General features: G+C 34.1%; 1 pseudogene; it reads left to right on the top strand.

Annotated features, from left to right (window-relative positions):
• Window positions 1–3265: 3265 nt before the first annotated feature.
• Window positions 3266–8493, top strand: LOC149201584 (uncharacterized; annotated as a pseudogene).
• The last annotated feature ends 312 nt before the right edge of the window (window positions 8494–8805 follow it).

Below are 8805 nucleotides of genomic sequence, written 5' to 3'. Positions count from 1 at the left end.
CTAGAAAGATGGAAATGAAATGTTTATACATAAAATAAATAGCCAGCCTGTAAACTTAAAATTACAGATCCAGAAAAAGAAACTTTCAACAAAGAAGGAAAAAATAAATTAAGTAGAAAAACAAATTTCAACCCCGAAAAAACAACTTAAGTATCCATTATGATATCAGAAAATGAGAATAAATAAAACTTCCAAGAATTATGTTATTGTGCTATTATGAATTTTTATTTGTTCTCTAATTTTCCAATGTTCTCTTAAGTATTTAGGATGAAATTAGTAATACTTCTACGTACAAAAAAAAATCTATACAATAGATTATTTCAAACTCCATAGATACAATAGATTATTTCAAACTCCATAGAGCAAGGGAATGGTTATTTCAAACTACATAATGCCGATTTAATTCACTCACATTGATTTTCTCTGGTTATGCGATGATCATGCATTCGAAACAAATCAATATACGAAAAGAAGAAAAAATAAAAATGAAAAACAAAATTTGGTGCACGGCAAAAATACATAAACGCAATCATAGTTGTACGAACCAAAACTAAGAGATCACATCTGGAAATAATAAGAAAGAAGCAGGAATAAAGGGTGGAAATAACCTAATGGAATCAAACAAAAAAGAAACGCTGCAGGCAAGGAAGAACATAAAAATGCAAAGAAGAAAATGAATGCGATATCGGTCTCAATGGTAGAATAATCAATTGAAGCCTAGTTTTAAATTCATTGTGCTGAATGACCTTTGGTCCATAGGTTGTTATGTGCATAGGACTATAGTAATCCATTTTAATCTAGTTTAATAATTTGGCAAGGAAATTCATATATCTTGAAATTTTTAAACCATGCTTTGTTAGTTATAATGTCTCCACCACATTTCTTTGACCAATCAAGTATAGAACATTTTTTTACTAAAGAATGAGTGAAATTTTCATCTTATTTGGCCTCATGATTAGGAAAGTATGAGGCTGAACTTAGAATAAGTATGGGAAAACGAGAAAAGTTCATGTTCACACAAACTCATGTTAGCATTAATTTTTTGAACATTATATGCTATGATATATTTGAAAACTATGGCTCCCAAATAGCCTAAGATAAAATAGTGTTCATTGCTTTGTACCCACCGGTTATGTCTGCATAGGTTCTGTCTGCATATAACAGGTGTCATATAGGTTAACAGGTTGCATACCAAGTGCCACAGGTGCCATAGACTGTAACATTTGTCACAGTCATAAAACTGCCATCGCATAGCACTGTCATTGTTGCAAAAGCAAACATGAACAGCTCAAGAAAACAAGAATGGTTATGCAAACAATAATTGCTATCAGGTTGTAGTCGCTCTAAGGTTGTCGGTGATCTCTGATCTCTACTGAACTGACGCTGTGGGTGATCTTCGAAAATGAATAACGATAGACTACTCGGCCTGAGTTCTGTTGAAGTCCTCCCTCTGCTCAGCCTGAGTTCAAAGCAGATTTCTGTTAGGTATTTTGCATTCACTCTGCAATTCTCCATAATCAATTTGTATCCCTGTAGCATCCACAACAATTTTATCTTAATAAAGCCTAGGAATATGATGCTACAACAATTTTAGGTCAATTGTTTTGAGTAAAGCCCAGGAATATTGTCACCATTCAGACTTCAAAGCTCAAAGCTGGTTTCTGACTAAATTAGTATGAAAATGAATTTTAACAGTGGTAGCATAATTGTTTTGCTACAAAATTAAACAAAAGAACTTTAAACTAGGACCATGTTTCTTCTCTATTTCATTGATGCTACTTACAATTTCTATAGACGATGCAAGGCCAAGCTAGATGCCTGTCAAAGACACCTGCGGGAACCAAGCAACTTCTTCCATCTCTAGACGATGCACCTCAACCCTCATTCCTTCCCTCGACCCCATATTTCTACTTGCTGCAACAGTGCTGAATTTTTGGATAGAAAATTAACAAAAATACTTTCATACAGATGGATTCCTTCTATCAACACCCCACCGCAATATCAATTCCCTTCGAATTGAGAGGGTTTCTAAACATTAGAGGATAAATGAGAATCAATCCATCCCAATATAAGACAATATTCAAGTTACACAATAAAAAATTCAAAATAAACAAGAAAGCAGCAATAACCTAATGCTACTTCTTGCACCTTCCTAAAAACTAAGAGAATCAATTAATATAAGGCATTGATAAAAATAAATATTTAGTCACTTCACAATAAGTACTTGCCCTTCGCCCCATAGAGTAACCACTTGAGGTCTTTGCAAAGCACCATATTCTTTTGAGTCAAATTCATGGATCTTTGTAATTGCAGAATACCACTTTCTTTTCTTTCAGCTCTTGTGGTGATTTGTACCCTCAACATGTCAAGGCCAAGAACTCAATTACAGATTGTTGCCTCATTTAGCATACTAAATATCAATGCTAGAGATCGACCTTAAGATTTCTGGGAGCAATGTCAATATCAACCAGGTACACAACCTTTTAGTTAGATGTGATTCCCGTCGTCTATCCCCCATTTTCAGTTGTAGTAATTTTTGAATACATTGGGCCTTTTGCATGGGCATTTACATGGCTACCACCATTTCACTATGGGAAGGGGAATTGTACAGAGAGATATTGACATGCTTTCTCAACCTTGCTGGCATGCTAGGTTCTGCATCTGCATCTAATGCACTAAACCCTGACCCCCCTTCACTCAATTTAGTAGTACATTGCTTTGCCCCCTTTTGCTAGATTTAGCAGTGCATTGCTTTGCTTCATATAAATTCATATATCAGATGAGAATCATATCAATTAATATATCAAACGAGATTGGGTAAATGAATGAGGAAGGGTCTTAAAGGTTACAAAGAATATTATCACATCTTAGGTTGGTTCGTTAAAGGATAGGTTAATAGGCCGTAAAGAGGAATGTGTCATACATGAAGGTGGTTCACATATATGGCATTGTGCATGGTTATCATGGGGACAGGTAAAATGGGGCCCACAAAAAGTGGAATGGTAAACTAAATAAATATCATCAATTGGTTACACAGTCAATCATATCATTTTATTCTATTTCTAGATCTGTTGAGGCAGAAGTATCACCTACAAATTTTCAGTGATGTCTATTCATCATTTTTTAATATCTATAGTTAGAGTTCATCTATGTTGATTAATGTTTTCATCATTGCCTGTCCTCATGCAACCAGGTAGTTAGGTTCAAGGAAGGAGACTGACCTAACTCTTTTCTTTTCAAGTTACATCCTCTGCTATGGGCCATCATGAATAGATCGAGGTCGATACGAAAGCGGAATCAAGATTTGGAATTGAGGCTAGGGTAGTCTGAGTTAGAAAAACAAAACACATTGTTGACTAACCAAAATGTTCGATTGGGCAACCTCATCATTGCTGAAGATGATGGTGATGAAGTCTAGCTGTTGTCCACAAGAATAATTGGTCATTATGGAATTTGGTGACCATATTCAAGGATATCTACAAGTATGTTCCTATTATGATCTAGTTCCATATTTTCTATTATGCAGTTGCTTTATTCTTAAAGTGTTCTTCTGATAGTGCTAGATGGTCATCAATGTTTTGGAAGATTGAAACTTTCTTATCTTATATGTGTCTTGATTTCGATGTTAAACTACTAATTGTATTAACAAAATTTAAAAACTAGTTGCAAGTACTTGAGAATGATATAAGTAACCATATTTTTTAATGTTATATGTGCTAGGTTTGTTTTGAATTTTTGTTTTGAGGCGCTGATTTATATATGAACTAAGTGTATGGCACTAGCTATTGATATTAGTTATAAATTATGGGTTGGAACTATATGTTTATGGAAAGCATTTGTTTCTTTATTCTGTGGTCAGTCAAGAAATGGAGTTTCTCGGAGGACTATTCGGGTGCCATCAATAAGGGAGGAGGATCTGGAGATATGACTTAGACTTGGAGAACCAAAGTTCTCTTTACAGTGTCAATGATTTTATGATCTGTGGCTTGTAGTGTCTCCCATGTTTTCAATATACACAGCCATGTTAGTGTTGTTAAGATTGTGAAGAATTCCTCCATAATCTACTTTTTCTTCATTTCCCTTAGATTTTCCTTCAAATTTTTCTTTGATTTGCCCTACTTTTGTATGTTGTTATATCTTCTCCTGGTATTGGTTAGATGACCTTTATTGATGAAGTAGAGTTGTATTTTTTTTAATAGAAAACAATTGTATTTGTATTGCTAAGAAACACACCTTAGCTATATTATAGGTTGTTGGAGCAAAAGCAAAAATGACATCCTATAAAGAATCTTGTACCTAAAAAAGTAGATTTCTCATATAGAAACTTTAAATAGCTAGGATGATATATTTGCCTTATGACCAGAGATCTCTTTATAGTGTCAATGATTTTATGATTTATGGCTTATAGTGTATCCCATGTTTTCAATATACAGAGCCATGTTAACGCTGTTAGGATTGTAAAGAATTTGGTTACCTCTATTGTTTAAATTTGAACTGTACTCAAATGATATAACATCAAAACTCATATATGGAAAGCATCTTACTTAGTTCACCCTTTTAATCAATAGGCTCCCTAATCACATTTGTGATGCACGAAGAGTGGCCCTGCAAACATGGATTTGTAAAGCATTTGAAAAAACATATGCATGGTCCTAGAGGTGTGGAAAAGACCTATATTGCATCTTGTGTGGCATTCAACTGCAAAGTCAAGAGAGTTTTGTTGGAAGAGTGTATAGGATCATTGGTGGCTACAGGAAAGATGTTGTCTTCATATTTGTGGAGGAGGGGCTCACTTCAGTCAAGAGGAAATTCTCAGAGTCTTCTGCCTTCCCTCGTTATTGTTGAAGATGTGTGGGAAGCTTCTCAAGTGGAAGGGATCCTCTGTTTTGATGGTAAGGAGCGTGGAAGAGTTCTTCTTGTCCCAAATAACCCACAAATTATTTCATCCACATAGGCATGTATTTATACACTCAGTTGCCTAAAGGAAGGAGTTGTAGTACACCTGTTCCAATGGCTTATAGGATGGGACGAAATTTTTACCATAAAAAAACATGATTTAGGCAGCTGAATATACTAGGTACTTACTTCCCAAAAATTTCCCAAGACATGTAAACTCTCTTTAATTAATGGTTACATTTCAACACCTTACATAAGCAGTTGGACAAAGTAAATTAACATTTGTTTATAGGTGCCTAATGAGAATGTAGTTACATTTGACACTTAAGCTCGACTAGTTTGAAATGAAAATTTATTCTTCTCCATTGTGGTACAGTACATTGAAACCAAATAAGAAAACCCAATAACCGAAATATTTGATGCTTTAAAGAATCTAACTAAGGTAAGTAGAGATTTGTTGAGCTAGGTGTGGGGTCAATCATCTATTCAACCAAGGTTCAATAATGTAGTCTCCCTAAGCAAGTGTCCTAGGGCGAGGTGAAAGTGAAATGGGATCAGGTCTTAGGGGGTTTCCTCGTTGCAAGTTGGGCTAGGTCATTAGACTGGTTCAACATACCCCCTTATGAGTTACATTCAAGACTTGGGCCCAAAGTAGTCAACTCTACATGTTTTAATTGTTTAATTTAGTGATTGCATCACAGATCTATCACACCAAAACTTAATTCCATTCACAAGAATTTTCTTGGTCTATTGACTACTCATCAAAAAAAGGAGCCTTATGATGAAATTACAAGAAGTGCATAGTCTCTCCTTGCAAGAAAATGAAGTCATATTTAGTAAATAAAATTTGTTACCTCCATGCTTTGAATTTGAATTGTACTCAAATGATATAGTGTCAAAACCCAGATATGTAAAGCATATTACTTAGTTCACCCTTTTCATCGATAGCCTCACTAATCACATTTATGATGTGACCAATAGTCGCCTTGCCAACATCTGTAAAGCATTTGAAAAAAAATGTATGTGGTCCTAGAGGCATGGGAAAGACCTATCTTGCATCTTGTGTCACCTTCAACTACAAAGTCAAGAGGCATTTCATTAGAGTGTGTTGGATCACCGATGGTTGCAAAACAAATGTTGTATTCACATCCGTGGAGAGAGGCCTCATTGAACTCAATAGGAAATACTCAGAGTCTTCTGCCTTCCCTCATTATTGTTGATGACATGTGGGAAGCTTCTCAAGTGTAAGGGATCCTCTGTTTTGATTGTAAGGAGTGTGGAAGAATTTTTGTGGTCACAAACCACCCACAAATTCTTTCATCCATAGAGACATGCATTTATACACTCAGTTGTCTAAAAGAAGAAGATGCTAAACACTTATTCCAAAGGTTGTAGGATGGAATGGCCCTTTGACCATAAAACAACATGGTTTGGTCACTAAGCTAGAAAGGAAGTGCAATGGTTCACCCTTATTCATTCGGTCCATTCAAGTGCATATTATGGAACCAAGGCCTTTAAAACATTGATTTTGGAGATATTGAATGGAGGTGGTGAAATTCCACATGAACACAGTTGATCAAAGCACTATAAATCAAGTGACAGGAGAGAAATGCAACCAGGAAGAGATTATGGTCATTCTTAGTATTTTAGTCTTCATATTGATGGTAGACTGGGGACTAGATGTATTGGGTACTTTTGAATTCGATAATCAACTATATATATATATATATATATATATATATATATATATATATATATATATATATATATAGATATATTCGATTGATGTGAGCCATTATGTGGATTGTGTGTATCTCACATGTAGTTGAAAGGGTTGTAAATATATTAAGGTGTAGACAATAGAACATTAATTATGGGTTTCATTTGTAATTACTATGGATTACATGCTTCTCATAAAGATATATCTTGATATATGTTTTATAACGTGCTTCCATGCCTTGGTGAAGGAAAAAAAATTCCCGTAACTTTCCTTCCATGTAGAAGAAGGAAAATAAATTCACATAGGAATTATGAAACTGAGGTTTACCAATATCTGTAAAGGATTCTATAATCAAGTGATGCATTAAAGGTGATTCTATGGTATTCACAAGTATTTGGCATGCTTCCATGTAAACCTTTTCTATAATAGTAAACACATCCTTATTACTTACCAAATAAGGCAAAAGGCATGTGGAGCTAAACTTCAAATACCTATGGAGTGTATTCCATAATGTAATATTAGAAAATGAAGCACTCCTAAGACATGGTCTGGTCTTGAGATTGTGTATTCTAGTCAATAATATTTTTTATTCACATCATCATTTCTAGGATTTTTATCTCTAAAATATATTTTTTTCTTTTGTCAATGTAGTGTACTAGAAATGATATCATTTTAAGTTAGGTTCTATTCCTTCTCTTGTTTTTCTGTTAATCCATTGTCTGAATAGGGAAATATTGATCAATGTTATTTCATTATCATACACCCATAATTGAATAATTGAGGGGAAGAATTGGCAAGATGCTTCTTGCATCCACCACATATTAAGATGTGGGAAGGTCTCTCCTTAGAATGCCAACTGATTCCAGGTACAATATGAATATTAACATGTGTGATTTCATTAGAATACACCCATAATTGATAGAGAAAATATAGGTTGTATTGGTAGCACAAACTAAATTGATCCACTAGTTTACTGATTTAATCTAAATTTGAGATTGTGGTTTTTTTCATTGATCCATGGGATCAATTAGACTGTTTTGTTAGGTATCTAGATTCTAATTTGGTCAAACACAACTTTTAGGTTGTACAATTATAATTTTTCATGGGGCACACATAATTGATAGAGAAAATATAGGTTGTTTTGGTAGCACAAATTAATTTGATCCACTAGTTTACTGATTTAATCTAAATTTGAGATTGTGGTTTTGTCCTTGATCCATGGGATCAATTAGACTATTTGTTAGGTGTCTAGATTCTAATTTAGTCAAACACAACTTTTAGGTTGTAGAATTATAGTTTTGCATGGGGTAGATTGAAGTGATGCACAAGATGAGTCTGATTTTCACCAGTTGTTGGCATAATGGGTATAATGTTTATATGAAATCCTATTGACATTGTTGGTCTACTATATAACAGTTTTGTAGGTTTCGTCACATAAGTTATTTATCACTTTACTTTTATTGATGTGTTTCAGGAACTTCAACATGTTTTGATGTAGTGCATATACCATCTCTGAGCCATCGATGTCGGCTTCACCAAATGACAATGGTTCCTCCTATTGTGCCAATAAATATCTCTAATGATGGTGACGAAGAAGTTCAAAGACCTGTTAAGGTAAGTTAATGCCAGATCTTATTCTTTTTCTTATGAAATCATGGCTTTGGGAATGTGATGCTCATCAATTCCAACTTTTTTTTCTTATCTTTTATAGGAAATTTCTTTTAATATATTGACACTGGACAACATATGCTTGCAATTTTTGTGTTATACACACTTGGATTTTATATCATTGATTTTATGATGTGCTTTACTGATTTTTCAATTTTTGTCACATTTGCTAGGCTGCACAAGTAATAACTAAATCATATGAGAAATAATCAAAATGAGTATTATGTATAATACTATAATTTTGGACAAAATGTTGTCATCTTTCCATGCATTTTTTGTGCTCTTCGACCTTGCAATGGCCTATTAATTAAAAGTAAACCTACTTTTTGATATCTTTGAGTTTCATTGCTATTGTACGCAGTTGATTCCTCCCATCCATGGATTCCCTTGAAACTTTCTATAGGAATTGGAATGTTGCCTTTCCTTATCAAGGCAAGTATTGTAAATTCATGTTTAAAAGGAGAAAAAAGTTACATTTTGCAAGTACAAGAAGGTACACAAAGAAACCATTTGTCCTAAAG

Source organism: Pinus tabuliformis, chromosome 2_1, assembly GCF_031772625.1.
Source record: "Pinus tabuliformis cultivar Carrire ecotype Pingquan chromosome 2_1, CPIR1, whole genome shotgun sequence".
Taxonomy (NCBI): Eukaryota; Viridiplantae; Streptophyta; class Pinopsida; order Pinales; family Pinaceae; genus Pinus; species Pinus tabuliformis.
The sequence above is the reverse complement of the archived record's forward strand: the minus strand, read 5'-3'. Positions and strand labels throughout refer to the sequence as shown.